Here is a 469-nt window from a genome sequence, read left to right as displayed (position 1 = left end):
ATTGGAAAGATTCTCACCCTGACTAACTATATATACTGTTAACTGTGAACTAAGCTACTGCACTGCAGATGGTAATTTATAATAGTAGTTTCATCTTTGTAGTGCCTGTCATTCTGGTGTTCTGAATATGGGCTGCTTGTCATGACATGCCAGTTACTACTATGATGTCTCTTGGGTAGGTGGATGTTCAAGAAGAAGGGGGTGGTGATTGAAAGCACGAGACTGGAAAAGGAATATTGTGGGACTGTCCTGCTTCAAGGTTGTATATGGTGAGATTTTTGGATTTATGTGCAAACATGAGAAGTATATGATTCTTTATCCTATTTTTAAAATATAATCTAATTTTAAATGTTTTTATCATATTATGCAGAAACTTAAAGTTCAACATATCAATACTTGATGAAAAATACCTGTTCCTTATTATGCCTAAGATGTTTGAAATGCAGAGTGATACTGAGGTTAAGCTTAA

Source organism: Octodon degus, unplaced genomic scaffold (assembly GCF_000260255.1).
Source record: "Octodon degus isolate 3935 unplaced genomic scaffold, OctDeg1.0 scaffold00242, whole genome shotgun sequence".
Taxonomy (NCBI): Eukaryota; Metazoa; Chordata; class Mammalia; order Rodentia; family Octodontidae; genus Octodon; species Octodon degus.
Note: the sequence above shows the minus strand (reverse complement) of the source record.